This window comes from Psittacula echo, assembly GCF_963264785.1.
Source record: "Psittacula echo genome assembly, chromosome: 2".
In the NCBI taxonomy this organism is placed as follows: Eukaryota; Metazoa; Chordata; class Aves; order Psittaciformes; family Psittacidae; genus Psittacula; species Psittacula echo.
This window is the reverse complement of record NC_137737.1, coordinates 109,592,950-109,607,932: the sequence shown is the minus strand read 5'-3', so window position 1 is coordinate 109,607,932 and position 14,983 is coordinate 109,592,950. Positions and strand designations below refer to the sequence as shown.

The window sequence follows — 14,983 nt, the reverse complement described above, 5'->3', positions numbered from 1 at the left end:
TAACCATGACTGCGACAGAGCTCTGAGGGGCAGCTCGTAGTGCTTTCCGCTGTCTGACTTGCAGAGGCCCTGTTGAATCAAAGACAATGGATTTTAAGGCAAGTTTGACTCCTGTACAAGGGTTTAGGAAGGCTTATTCGTGAGGAGTGCATTAAGATGACTTTGAAGACTGAGAGGGTGTGGTCTTTATTCCCCCCCCCGTTTTTTTTTTTTCCAAAAGCTCTTTATTGAGCCTTGGTACAGATCAGCTCAGAGTGCCCTAGTCTTACCTCTTCCTCTACCAGCCCTACTGTGATGGATGCATGGTTGTACCTGATGCTGTAATTGATTATGTGGACAGAACTTGGGATTTAGCTTTGAGGCTGACTTTTGAATTTGATGATTGAAAGGAAAGTGACTGTTATCTTAGGTCACGTAGAGGCTTTCCTGAGTGTGGGTTGTGGGGCTTTATTATATGGCTGTTTTGTTTGAGGGCTGTTTTTTTTTTTATTTCACTCATAGACTCCCAGGTTGGAAGGGACATCAGGGATCATCTGATCCAACCTTTCCAGATAAACCATGACCTAGACTAGGTGCCCCAGCACCCTGTTCAGCTGAATATTTAAAGTGTCCAGTGTTGGGGAATCCACCACTTCCTTAGGAAGATTATTCCAATGGCTGATTTCTCTTTGTGGAAAAAATTTCCTGTTGTGTCTAATTAGAATGTCCACAGGAGTAACTTGTGGCCATTACCTCTGTCTTTTCCATATGACTCCTTGTAAAAAGGGAGTCTACATCTTCTTTGTAGTCACCCTTTAATACTGGAACAAATCTTGCATTATAGGCATCCCAAATCATTATAAAAACAATGTTGAAACGTGAGAGTATTTTCTAAAGCGTAACTTTTGGTCACTACCTCTAAACAGATCCAGCCTGCAGCACTGTTAGTGGGTTATAAAGTCTCATATCTTACTGTCTGGCTCAAGCTCTTTAGTTGCTCAGTTTTGTCTCCTCCTGGGGTTTATCCTTTGCTTAGAGGTAAGGGCCATAGGATGACTTTCTGTGCTTCTGTGTTTGCATGTGCTGTCTGTGTTTGATATCCATTGCTGTTGCTTAACAAAGAAAATGAAGTGTGCAAGCAACAGAGTGCAAGGCATGCTATTACTACCTTTTTATTATTTCTCTTTTTTTAATATGTTAAAATTTTCCCAAGTAAAGGTTATGTTTTTGGAAATGTATTATGGTAAGTTTAACAGGCAGGGTCTTGCATTAGAAGTTTCTTGAACTGTTTCCAAAACAAGTCCCAGACCATTCAGTGCATCACAGTTTTAAACAGACTAAACTTGCCTGTCATGACTTGTACTATCTAATGTGAAGTATTTCCACTTTACATCCACTGAGATTCTTCTATTGTCAGCCTATACTTACTGTATTTCAATTATAAAAGCATAGGGGGTTTTTATATATAAATGACCTGTTGGATTTATTAGGTAAAATGCTATTTTTTTCTAAAATTAGTGGGTCCAGTGCTTGACTCAAGTTAGTTCTGGCTCACTACATCAGTACTGTTGTACACAGAGAGGTATACTGCATGTAAACACTTGGAACCTTTTCATCATGAATGGATCTCTTTGGCTAACTGGATTGATGTCTTCATTTGTCTGAGGACTTTGAAAATTTATCATCCTTTTTCTGATCGAGTTGCCCAGAGTCGAGTGCACCACATGGGCACAGCTGCACCAAACTTGTGCTGAAAGGCACCACAATCTCTTGAGACCTAATGTTTCTCTACATGCAGGCTGACAGTTCTCTCAAAGTGAAGGAGTTGTGTCATCTGTATTCCATACCAGCTGCCTCCTGAGCCTGCTGGAGAGAAACTCGGGAAATAATAATGCAAACACCAGCAAATTTTTTCTCTTCTCTAGTACAGTGTTCTGGTATGGCAATTTTCTGAACAATTAAAAAGAGGCTCTCCTCCTGCCATGTGCAGGTACAGTTGGCAGTAGTTTGCTTCTGTTGCTGCCTCTTGACTAAGATGGAATTGTACACAAGAGAATTGCAGGTAGCAGCTTTTTTGGGAGTACTGCCTGGCAGCACATGCAAAGTGAACTTCTCAGGCCACATCCTTGAAAACTACTCTTTGACTGTATTTTTGGGTAGTGGAACTTTGTAAGTAATTTGGAGTTTAACAGTAATTTGCATGAGTATTTTTATTGAGGTAAGAAAAATGCTGAAGGTATGCCCAACTTGACTGCAGGTTGAAAGCAAGCCACCTTCATAGAATCATAGAAAAGTTAGGGTTGGAAAGGACCTTAAGATCATCTAGTTCCAACCTCCCTGCCATGGGCAGGGACATCTCACACTAAACCATGCCATGCAAGGCCTCATCCAACCTGGCCTTGAACACCGCCAGGGATAGAGCATTCACAACTTCCTTGGGCAACCCATTCCAGTGCTTCACCACCCTCACAGTAAAGAATTTCTTCCTTATAGCCAATCTAAACTTCCCCTGTTTAAGTTTTAACCTTTTACCCGTTGTCCTGTCGCTACAGTCCCTGAGGAATAGTCCACCTCCAGCATCCCTGTAGGCCCCTTTCAGATACTAGGAGGCTGCTATGAGGTCTCCACGCAGCCTTCTCTTCTCCAGGCTGAACAGCCCCAACTTTCTCAGCCTGTCTTCATACGGGAGGTGCTCCAGTCCCCTGATCATCCTTGTGGCCCTCCTCTGGACTTGTTCCAACAGTTTCATGTCCTTTTTATTTTGAGGACACCAGAACCTTATTGTCTTCGTAAGTATCTAGATGTCAGGAGTTCATGTTTATTTGTTGAAGTATTCGTTGGAGACCAGGCATCTCTGATAGCCTGTGGTTAGTGAATGCAATGAAGAGAACTTCATTGCTGAAGGATGTGTGGTTGCATTTCATAAGCTATTTTTAGTTTGGGACATAATGGTTTGTTTTATACGTCAGAGGAACGTTGTATAGGCACGTAGGATTTAAAAGCGTGGAATTAGCAGGGGAGATCAGTAACACTCTTTGTAGACAGACTGAGAAGGACATAACCATGGAATATCCTTTTATGATCCAGATGCTTGGTACAGCGTGTCAGGTACCTGATAAAAAGGAAGGTAAAATGTATTTCCTTTTAATTAAAAACAAAACAAGCAAACAAAGAAAAACTGAACTAACTGCTTTTTGCCTGAATATTGGATTAACCATGTATGGGAGTTACTTTATTTAAATTTACTCCCGTTTTTAAGGATCAATCACAGTTAATGTCTTCAGTCTTTCTTGTCAGGAGTCTAACAGAAAATATTGTAACTTTGAGCAAACTGTCCATGAAACAGAAGTGTACTGTGACTCTGATTAAATTGCCTTTCTGACCAGATAATTTTTAAGTTAAAAAATTAATACTTGTTGTAAATTTCAAACTGTTGATATTCTTGTGACTGCAGGTGAAGTTTAAATGTGTCCTACTTCAGGACGCAGTTGGTGCAGTGCTCCTTGTAAAATTCAACAGAGGATAGAAGGAATGTGGTTTGCATAACACTTAGTTGGGCATAATAAAGGATGACAGCAGCATGGATTGCTTGCACTAGGTAAAACTAAAGCACAGAGGTGAAAGAAGACTTGGAAACAGTATTAAGCAGTGTCTATCTTCTTCTGATCCAATAGCAATGTTGAGGTCTTTTGTGTTTGCATTTCAGTCAATGACTCAGCTTTTCCTGTTTGTGCTGTCAACCATAGTTGATGGCTAAATCATATCTTCCCAGCTAAACAGAAGGAGTTAACTTGAAAGCCTCTCTTCCATCCTAATTATCTCAGTGTTATAACATGTGAACTGCCACATTTATTTCTTCATTTGACAGCTAAGAGAAACAATTAAATCAGTATATTTGATACATGAAACTATATAAAGATTCTGTAAGATTATATAAATGTTTTGAAAGGTTGATAATTAAAAGAAACCATCTTCAGATTTCTAGAACTATTATGTCAATTTATTTTAAAAAGAGTATGCTTGCATTTGCATATGTGTTGTGTAATAGTTTCACTGTGTAACAGAATAGCAAAGTAGTGCTTTTGAACCAAGTCAGTATCCTTTCTCCACCACACACAATCCCCCTAGCTGACTGTGATGAAAAAACTGTAGTAGGAGTTCTTTGGCAGATCTCTCTCCCTGCACCATGCAGAAATCTGCACAAAAACCCACAGGCTCTTGCCAGGGTCATTCTGTGTCCTGAGACCTACTGCTCTTTTAATGGCAGCTATTCTAACAAAATGTTATTCAGAGCCTAAAATACTCTTCTCCTGACAAATGTTAGTTTAGCGTACTGTTTGATTTTAGTTAACCACTGCACACTATACTAGGTTACAGCCCCTATCCTTCTACATGGTAGGTTAGCAGTGCCTCTGTAACTGCTAAGTATGTAGCCTTAATTAGCAGAAGGCACAGATAAGGTATAGAATCAGCAACAGAAGCACTGTGTGAGTTTCATTTTGTGAATTTATTTTTTTATTTGGTTTCCTAATGTAGCCTGCTGCTGGCCTACAGTGCCAGTCCTTGAGTCTGGAAAATGCACTTAGTAGCAAGTGAAGGAAAATGAAGCCAGAGAGATACTAAATAATATGTTTATAACCAATTGTTATGAACAAATTCACATTTGCAACATGGAATTTGATATTCCTTTATCCACCACTCTCCCAAGGACTTGCAATCTGATTTAATAAGGCTAAATCTTGGGTATGTTTCTGTTTCCCTAGAACCAACAGCTAACATGTCCAGCAAAAGGGCAAAGACGAAGACCACCAAGAAGCGCCCTCAGCGCGCCACTTCCAATGTATTTGCGATGTTTGATCAGTCGCAGATTCAGGAATTCAAGGAGGCCTTCAACATGATTGACCAGAACAGGGATGGCTTCATTGACAAAGAGGACTTGCATGACATGCTCGCCTCCCTTGGTAATGTCACTTTTCTGTTTGTGGTTGACAAACAAATTTGTGCAGTTAGAATTAGAATAATGGAGCCTGGGATACGCTCTTCAGGTTACTTTTAGTTTGAAGGCTAAACCGACTGTGAATTCCTTTATTTGTAGGAAAGAATCCAACAGATGAATACCTAGATGCCATGATGAATGAGGCTCCAGGCCCTATAAATTTCACAATGTTCCTCACAATGTTTGGTGAGAAGTTAAATGGCACCGACCCAGAAGACGTAATCAGGAATGCTTTTGCTTGCTTCGATGAAGAAGCAACAGGTATGTAGGTGAAATAACTAAAAATCATGCCTGTGTCCCCATCAGCTGAAGTTACTTTTTCAAACACTGTAGAACTTAAGATCCCAAACTTCTGGCTCTTTGGTGGTATTCAGGACGGCAGCAGGTTAAAAAAATAAAATAAAAATATTGATTTGGGAACCAGGGTCTTAAAATTTTTCCTGACTTAAAATTCAGCTTCAAGGCAGCTTTTGTGAGAGGAATCCTTGTCTTCAAAGCTATTGCGCTTTTATGAAGAACTTGTTTTCTGTTGGCAACTTGTATCCACCTTCTCTTTGTTAAACTGCACTTAAAGGAGAAGAAACCAAATACAAGAAAATCCTTGTGTGACTCACAAGAGTGCTAATAGGAGTCATAAATTATATAAGGCTGCTTGTTTTATAAACAATGCCCAAATGTGTTCTTTGCAACCAGTCTAGTAAATCTGAGTTTTGCCACTGATTTAAGATCAATTTCAAATCGTTGAAGTATTTCAAACTGTGTTTTCATGTACTTGTTGAACATTGGTAGTTGCCAAGTTCTGTAATTTTTGAGGTTTTTTTAGTGATTTTCATTAGGAATGTTTAAGACAAACAGATCCCTTTTGTGTAAAATACACAACTGTTAAAGGCTTTTGGTACTACTAGGAGTATAGCCTGGCTGTTGGGAAGACCATCCAATACATATACTGACAAATTTGTATATTCTCTGAAACAACACAGGCAAATCATGAGATGGCCTTTACTTGAAGTAGTGAGACCAGGCAAATTCACTAAGAGGCTTGACTTAATTAGATGCTTGTAATTAATTTGCAACTTGTAGTAATAGGCTTTAATGTCTTTGTTTTCATTTGGCAACAAAGACTGTAGCTGTCTGTAACTGAAACGAAGAATTTGGGGAAATACCTTATCATCCATCTGTTAGCAGATAAATATAAAAACTCCTTTTTCTTATGTCCTTGTACATTGTATTCCAGGGTTCATCCAAGAAGACTACCTGCGAGAGCTGCTCACCACAATGGGAGACAGGTTCACAGATGAGGAGGTAGATGAGTTGTACAGGGAGGCACCCATTGACAAAAAGGGGAACTTCAACTATATCGAGTTCACACGCATCCTGAAACACGGAGCAAAAGACAAGGATGACTGAGTGGATCCCCGGATACCTGCAGATTATCTCTACTTTACACTTACATTTATTTTTGAGGGTTTCTTCCTGATAAAACTTGTTGCATGCATTTAGCTTTACAGCTTTTGCCTTTCTCAATGTATTTATCTATTCCAGGCCATTTAGGCACATTTGCACCTGTGTAATCAAACTGGAAAAGGGGAAAATATTGCGAGGAAAAGGATATGGGGACAAAGATCCCTGGACTTTTTAGTCCAGAATAATTAATCTCAATGTTTCTGGTTTAGCTGGGTTTTTACATTTTTGTAATAATTCCATTTTGAAATAAAGATTGCTATATAGATAAAATACCTCAAATTCTTTTGTGAAGAATACTTCTATTATGCATTTATAAATGTAGCTGTTAATTGTATTCTACTTGTAGTTGCAAATCAAGCTGGAAAACTCATTTACATAATGTTTGGTGTCACAGTTCCGAAATGCTCCTTGCAGTGTGTGCCTGTGACTTTAAAAATGCAGCTGTAGAAATCTCTTACCTTGGGTTTTTTACGTGTTCACCAGAGAAATGGTTGGGGAAGGTTGTTACAGTTGCCTCATTGCCAACAGATACCGTGCCCAGCTTTTATTTCCTTTTAATATTGATAGGGTTTTAGCAATATTTTTATGTCAGAATTTGCATTCCTGTGTGCCAAGTTTTCATGCTGGCTATTGCCAGATTATTAGCAGGGAATTGAGCATATTTTTTTCCCTTCTGCTAAAGGAAGCCTGCGCAAAGGAATCTCTGAGCTTACAGCATCTGTCCTAGCACTAACAGGAGTATGTGGCAGAAAACCTGCATAAAACTTCACTGTTCTGCAGCTAAGATTGACACTGAAGTTATGAGAATTAACTTGGTAAATCCCTATATATAGATGCTAAAGTCCCTCTCACTTTTTAAAAGGTCACAAATATTCCTTACTACATTGATAAAATAGCTTTTAACCAATCAAGAATGGTTGACTGAAGAACAGCTGTGCTGATGCTGTTGTCTCAAATACCAAGAGAAGAGGAAGGTTGTTCTCTGAGTTCTGAGGAGGACTGTGTCCTGCAATAGGTCTCATTCTCTTGGTTACTGCAAGCTGAAAAGTGTACGGGGGATATTTATTAAAGTGATGATGTCTTGTCCAGAAACTATGCCCTCAGCCACTTCACATAAGATCCCAAGGAACAGGGGTCTTAAGTTTACCCTTGTAAAGGCTGGGGCAGCTCATATGGTACAGAGGAGTTGCCTCATTTTTCCATATGGTACTATGGAGGCTTGGTTGGCTGATCTTGCTTATGTTCCTAGTGTGGCGGCTCCTGAAGATGTTCTGCCTTTAGCTCTGTAAGTTAACTTTACAAAGTGTACTTAGTAGGCATATTCTGGTATTCCTGGGTGCTTTCTTTCCCTTCTGGGCTTACTTAAAACAAGGTTTCAGCCATTCTTGTCCCAGTTTTGGTCTGCTAGCTGGAGCTTAGCCTTAATTTTTCTTTCTTCCACTCAGACCTTGTTCTTTGGTGCACATCTTGAGGCTGCTGCACCTACTCCTTTTCTCAAGTGTTTGCTTTTAAACTATCCCAGTGCTCTTCAAGGTGGTTGCTGAGGTTTCTCCATGGGTTGCCTCCAAGGTTCTAGCAACAACCGATTTTTTTTTTTTTTTGGAAGGTAGCTTGTAAGTATGGAGGGAAGCTTTTTCACCTTCAGTACCCATGTGACACAGACAACAGTATGTAGATCTAGGAAACACTTGTCTTGTTGCACCATTGCTATGTAACATTAAGCCAAAGAATAGTTACGCTGTCACTTCTTGACTAATCTTGTCACCTCTCTGCAATTCAATAGTGTACATGCAAGCAGCCTTCACAAAAGATAGATGTTAGACTGTCTTGATTCTTTTTTCCCTTTGAATGTCTAAATGGTGCAAGATTCAGAGGGTCAGTTTCCTTCTGTTATGAACACTGGATCCCCAAACCAGTCTTTTCCTGATCCCATCTTCTCAGTAAATTTTAGGTGCTGGTATGTTACTTTGAGTAACTGGCACAGAAGCCAGCTGGATTTTTCTTGCTGGAAGTACTGAAGTAGTGATTTTTAAACCATAAATGAGTTACTTAAAAGAAAATACAGGATCCTCCTTGAGAGGAAGTTGTCCACTTGAAAACCTGTATTGTTGCTCTCTACTTTTGAGCAGCCAGCTGAAAACTGGGATATAGCCACTGCGTTCCTTGTTGCACTGTGTGGGTGCTACAGTCTCAGCTGCTTCCTCTGATGAGGGGGTAGGGATGGGGAACCACATTAATATACAGATACCTGCTCAGGAAAACATGTTACTGAGAAAAAATTTCCAATGCTGTTCAAGTGCAACTAATGATGCCCTTCCAAGTGCCAGTTTCCCTACTAGTACTGATGGTGTAACATAGATGAGCAGTTAACCTGCAGGCGGGCACAAACCCCTTAGCAGGGGAAGGCTACACAGCCAACAGAGCCAGCCAAGAGACCATATAAGAGCATCAGATGCACTTTGTGGCTAGGCCACAAGGGACATCCAGACAGCTGAGGCTGCATGCCGGGGCTGTAGGGATGTGTCATCAATAATCCACTTCCAAAAATAAAAATAACTTTGGTCACTGAAACAGCTTAAGATTCTGATGACTTAGCTCTGCAGTTTACAGTCAAGATCTTGGAGCCTAATCTTTTCTCCCTAGGGGTTCATATATAATGGTCACCAAGCTCAACGCCAGACTAAGCTTATAATGAAAAACTATTTACACAGCAGATGCACGCATTTAATAGCCCTACATCTATAGTGATATATAATGCCCCGTGAAGCACTACTGAAAAGCAGTGATTTATTTTGCATGACCCATTTACCCTGTTCTAAGGCTACATCCGCAGAGGCCAAACTGAAGCCAAGGAGCTACTGCAGCTGCATGAGAAACCTCCAGAATGGGTGTCTTTTTGACATGCAGCCAGTATATGCTTGTCTGCTGCTTCCCCCCATTTCCCCCCAGTTCCTGGAGATACTGGTAACACGCAATATTTTAACACTCAGGATACACTTGATTTGGCTCTTCATCTGCATTTAAGGAAATAGAAACATATTTTATCACACAGCGATCAGATGACTGAAGCATTTCACAACACGAAGGCAGCTTAACATACTAGGTCAGCAGCTAACTGATGTCACAGAGATGGTGTTTGTACATTTTTGAAGTAAGGATCTGTTTCCCCACTGACCTAAGAACTATCTTTAGACCACTTGTTTCTAGGATCACCAGGGTATGTTGAGAAACAAAATATAGCACAGGGGCCCCATCCTGGCAGAAAACATCAGTAACAGTACGTCTTTGTGTCCTGCCCAGTGTATTTGTTCCACAAAGCTGGAAAGTATCTGAAATCCTGTCATCATGTTCCTTGTGGCGTTTTTATGTCTTGAATAATACTAACCCATTATGTGCCATGTTCCTGGGGAGTTTCAAAGGGCTACGAATAGCTCTTTTACCACAGTGAAGGCATTCAGACAATCCAAGTCCGAATAACAGATGAGTAACAATCGAAGCAGAGTCAGGAACATTTTAGGTATCAGCAGTTAATCTGCCATTGGTATTGCCTGTGTACCCATGCTCCTATTTTGGCTGGCTTGCTTCATTTTTCACACTTGACTGATATTTTTAGATAACTTTTCCTCAGGAGGAGGTTATTTAGGATGACAATAACTCAGAAACAGTATTGCAGAACCAAGAACAATACAGAGGCAAAATGAAATTGGTAAATGCCTCTCAAAATGCAGCTTAGAAGTAAGTTACCATGAAATGTTGAAAAGCAATACAGGGCAGAGGAGAGGAGGAGATTCCACACAGCTCAAGTTTTGATGTGCTCTGAGGAACAATTCTACAGAGATCACCATTTTCCTGAACTTTTGATATATTAGATAGAAAATTTTTCATCTTTAAAAAGAAAAGTGGAGGGCAATGGCTGCTCTTCCTGTTTAAATCTGCAGCCTGTGGGCCCATACACACATCCTTCCCCAGGACCACCCATTTTGGGTATATAGGAGAAAGCTCCATTGCTGTGGGCAGACAAAGCAGGCAGGCTGATGTGGCAGTGCACCCTTTGGGAACCGCTGCACTGGACCTTGCAGAAAATAGCTTCTTTTTCAAATTTCAACAACACAGAAAAAACATTGCTGAGGAATGTTTTCAGACCAAATGCGCGATATTCCCTAGAGAACAGATCATACCTAATAGATACATACACCGCATCACAGGGCGTAAGGAGTCATGCAGTTTGTATGAATGTAATAAGTCTAAGGGAAGGTGTTCATGTGTTTCTTGGAAGCAGGTAATGAACAGGAGAACAGGAAATCAAACTGCCTCCTGGAAAATCCCAACAACTGGCTGCATGCAGATTCCTCTGCTACGCAGCCATGATTCCACGCAGCCATGATTCCACACCCTAGTAAGGCAGCTCTGCACTTTGATAAAGACTGAAAATGACTTGCAAATACTACAGGGTCAGGCAGGCCAAGACTAACTTCAAGACATGCACCTAAAGGAGTACGTGGTATGTGACAGCAGCATTCATTTTAGTATTCTTATAAACCATCACTGCTCAATTTTGCTAGGTTTATTTAATCCTCAATTAGTAATTTCCTCACTTTGACTATTTCAGGGTACCAGTGAGTGCAACCTCACTAAATACTGAACTTCGTTTTGGGTTTTTTCTTTGTGAATGCATAGCTCCTTGGGAGTTAAAAGGCAGCATTGCGCAAGAATTTCCAGCCTTTGTCTAGTATATTAAAGTGAGTGGGTGTAAAATGAGGTCTTCAAGGCCCTGTCTTAGTACGTGCTGAAATAGAGCTGGCATCAGAAACAAGTAACTTGAGCCTTGACTTAGCATTGTATCTTACAGATACTAGGTTTTTTTACTTTTATCACATTCCTCCTCCTTTATTGTGACCTATCCACCTCTAAGGCAATAGGTTTTATACTGGCAACATCTTACCATCTCACAAGAAGCATGCTCATTTTGAAATTGCTCCACCAACCAAAAAACTTGCATGGGTATCAGCTAAAGATAACTGGTAACAGCTTACCTTTTACTCACCAAACACCTGACTGAATACGCTCCCTCCTGTTCTTTGAGTACGTTTTAAAATACCATTTTAGACCTTCAGCCAAGCATTGAGCACATTTCATTTTATTATTTATACATACACACTGTCAGACAGATACAAACGCTAATTTAACACAGAAGGAGAGGGCGAAGAGGTATGTTTTTAGGTTAGCAGAATTACTTACCTGTGTTTGAAAGACTGGAGGCATCACCCTTTTCTGACTAAGAACACCTTATTAACACTTACTTTTGCATTTCACTTATAAACATTGTGGAATCATGGGTGTCTGGCAGTGTTTCTGCTTAAAACTAGTTCAAAAAGGGTGAGAGAAACACACAAAGATTTGGCTAAAATTACTGCAACTTACCAGCTGGGATAAAAAAATAAGTGATAGACACACAGCACAAGTGGCAGTGTAGTGACTTCTTTATCACAGAGAACAGGTAGCAAGGCACAAATTCCTAGGAGAAGCCAACAGCCCAAGACATACTTTTCAATTCTTTTTTATTTATTTATTTTTTAAATAATTTGTATTCTTACATATAAATGTTACATATAATGGACTTTGGACTTGGGAATGCAAAACGCAAGGAGCACCTTCTCTGCTGGGTCCAGTCCCTCCATAGTCCATCAAACACATTTCAGCGCCTATTCATAGAGTGACTGAGCTGCAGATTTAGATTATTATATTGAGGTGTTTTGGGTTTTTCTGCTGTTTTACAACACTTGGGAGACTGACTCTATTTTAAGTTGCACTACATTTCTCTGCCTTGCCCTTGGCCCTGTCATATCGTTGTCATACAACGCTCAAGAGAACTTAAATGTTTTCTCCTTTTCCTCACCTATGCACACCAGAAGTTATCAGTAACTCACCACTTTTATCCATGAGGTCTGTGAATGAAAGCAGGGAATACCCCACAGACAGTTAGAAGTCTTGCTCTGAGGCCCTCCAAGAGACCCAAGTGAGGACACACATTCAAAAATCCTTCTTTACCTCACGACTTCTCAAACCTTTTTTTTCCCTTTGGATCACAGTGCTGAAGCTGTTTTTGGAGAAATTCCAGAACAGTTCAGTGACACTCGCAGCATCACAAAAAGAACGACTGTCACTCTGACTGATACAGTGCTGCGCTTGGGATAGCTTGACAAAGACAACAGATGCCAACTGTAATCAGGGAAGAAGGGATGGAAAGGCAGAAGGATGAGCCAAAATGCTAGGTGAAGCAATTGGCAGTCAAAATGATTTTGTTAAATGACTGTTGAACTAGAACTGTCTTCAATGGATATATTTGATTTTGATTGTGATGTCAATACTTAACCTCTGCAATTAGCATTTGCAACTTTTGCTGAACAGTGATAATATGATCAGGAAAAAATCTCTTAACTGACAAAAAACTTCCACCCAACTTTGACACATTTTTGATTTGTAATTCCATGTGAAAGTCACAAATATGCTTTTTCATTTACTGTCTCTTTTTTAGACTCTTTTGTTTGTTTCCTATGCACATCTTTAGTCTTACTTCTACAATGACTGTAAGCATGGAATAGCTTTTGTACAAGAAAAATTACCTAAGCGGGACTTTGTTACAGCTGGCAGAACACGCAAGTGCCCTCTAGAAGAAAAAGTAACACCAAAAAGGCGGACACACAGTTCAGCCTTAGCATTTCTACCAGTACAAAGTTAAGAGCATCAAATAAAAATAGAAATAGGTAGGTTCAAAATTAGTAAAGTGAAGTTCTCCATGTAACAAACAGCAACCTTGCAAAGGAATTCAAAACCACCTGCAAAGGGTATTGTGGATGCTAAATTTACATCAATTTAAGGATGACATATTAGGCAAACTCACGAAAAAAGTTCATCAAAGGTTACTAAATACCACATCTGCTCTCCCCTTAAAAATAGGATAAAAGTACACAGTGTGCTCTCTTCTCCAAAAAGAAGAGGAAGTGTACAGAAAGAGATTTCTAAAACACCTGGTGATTCCAAGTTTCAGGGAAAAGAAAACCACACAACAACAAAACACAATAAAACCGTCCAGACACCTGGTAGGAGACCTCACAGCATTGTTGAAGGCATCCAAGAAACCAGCAGACACATCCCAGGGGTGCTCCACCGAGAAATGCAAGAAGCAGGAAGAGGACACAGCTGCTGGGCTTCCCCTTCCCCACTCTCATGCCTAATTTTGACTTGCTGAAAAATCAGGGTGAGACATGGACATCCTCATTTAATCCCCACTCCATGGGTCTCACCTTCTCAGGAGGCAGCAAGATCTGAATGCTGCACAAAACTCCAGCCTGAGGAACCCTGACATGCCTGCTCTCCTCCTCACTGTTGTGCAGGGCCAAAGAGGGGTACTGGGGATGATCCTGGTATTTTTTCTGCCCTTGCAGTAAGCAAGCAGTACACCGTGACCTCAAACAGACCAGTTCCCTGGCTACCACTCGTGCAGTGCAGTTGCCTTTGTGGAGCAGACAGTGCAGACACAGCCAGCCCATGGGAACAGGAGCTCACCAAAGGATGGCCAAGACTCCCTGCTTCCCATATCCAGAACACACGTCTCTTTACAGCTGGGGCACTAGGCAGACTTTCACTGTGAGCCAGTGCAGCTGTTCCTGTGACATTAATTAAATCCATAAAGAAACATCAAATGACACAGACTGACTCTGCTTCATTAAGCAACCAAATTAATCACAAATGTTTGCATAGTCATCGTAACTCAGCAGAGGTGAGGAAATGTAGAAAACTGAATTCAGTGACGGAAAAGGTTTACTGTAAATTGCTTGCTGTCTGTAACAGCTGTAGAACTTCAGCATGAAACATGATTTTGAAGGCTCTTACACAACCCAAAGAAAACAAGCCTAGGAAAACATTCCAACAGCACAAAAGTATTTGAGTATTTTTGATGGAAAGAATGGAAAAATTTTACACATTTTGCTTAAAAGGGTTTTTTCTTAAAACAAGACTGACATAAATAAGAAGGTGGGAGTTACGAAGGAAAAAGTAGAAATAAGAAAATAGAAAGAGTTAAGAGCTCAGCATTAAAAAGAAAAAAAAGTTTTTCAGAATGGATAAATTCCTATTCTGTACGGTTTACGCAGGAAATTATGTGGTACTGACAAATAAACATTTTTTTCTGCCACATTCTTGCACGTGGCAGCCCTCAGAACAAACGCTGTGCGAAACTGAAGCCCATCACTAGGCGGCACTATTTGGTGGTACAGCACCACCAGCTATTCAAAGCATCCTCCCAGCACCACAGCCAGAGTGAGAACCCCAGGCACCCAAACCAAATGCTCCCGCGGTGCCCGACCTGCGCAGGCCAGCTGTGGGGTACCCCTTCTGCACAGCAATTTTATGTCTGGAGCGAAGCATTTCTACTCTGCACCATGTGATGGCAAAAGGCTGAATGAATTACTTAGCAGAATTACAACCTTGGGCTTTCTGGAACACGCTCTCCCTAGGATGTACCTGGACTGTTCTCTTGAGAAA

General features: G+C 40.5%; 1 pseudogene across 1 annotated transcript; it reads left to right on the top strand.

The window, feature by feature from the left end:
- The first annotated feature begins 2,859 nt into the window (after nucleotides 1-2,859).
- On the top strand, nucleotides 2,860-6,873 carry LOC308217306 (myosin regulatory light chain 2, smooth muscle minor isoform-like; annotated as a pseudogene). Its single transcript, XR_013958980.1, has 4 exons — nucleotides 2,860-3,106; nucleotides 4,743-4,940; nucleotides 5,075-5,236; nucleotides 6,210-6,873. The product of XR_013958980.1 is annotated as a myosin regulatory light chain 2, smooth muscle minor isoform-like (transcript).
- The last annotated feature ends 8,110 nt before the right edge of the window (nucleotides 6,874-14,983 follow it).